Below are 541 nucleotides of genomic sequence, written 5' to 3' on the forward strand. Positions count from 1 at the left end.
AAGAAAAATGTATGGTTGTTAATCAAATACAGGAATACAAAGGAAATACGTCTTCTGATTTGACATCGTGACATTATTTTAATGCAATATACTTTTGTACTCTTTTTGTATTTATTTATACTAATCTTATATCACTCTGATATAACACCTTTCTCTTTCATTCAAAGCAAATAGTAACACTGAATCTCAAACATCACTTAAGTAAACTCTGTCTAGAGTCTTTTCACGATGATTGTTATACGGAATGATGGCTGATGAAGAAATTTTCGAAATAGGGTGACGGTGACAGAAGAGATGTCGTACCAGATAGTGCATTTACAGCATTCAGGGCTCGTGTAAACGCGCATCTGGCACGAGCCCCAACTGCCTCGTTTTTTCTCTCACTTGGCTCTCTTCTGTTCATTTGTGTCCGCGTTAACTTCCGGTGTATCGTTCTCTGTCTTTGTCTCTTTCCCTCTTTTATTTTCTATTCCCTCAATCTTTCCTCGGTGATTCTGGGTAAATGATTATAAGTCCATATCCTGAAATAATTCATATTTGA

The sequence above is a fragment of the Belonocnema kinseyi genome, chromosome 5, assembly GCF_010883055.1.
Source record: "Belonocnema kinseyi isolate 2016_QV_RU_SX_M_011 chromosome 5, B_treatae_v1, whole genome shotgun sequence".
Classification (NCBI taxonomy): Eukaryota; Metazoa; Arthropoda; class Insecta; order Hymenoptera; family Cynipidae; genus Belonocnema; species Belonocnema kinseyi.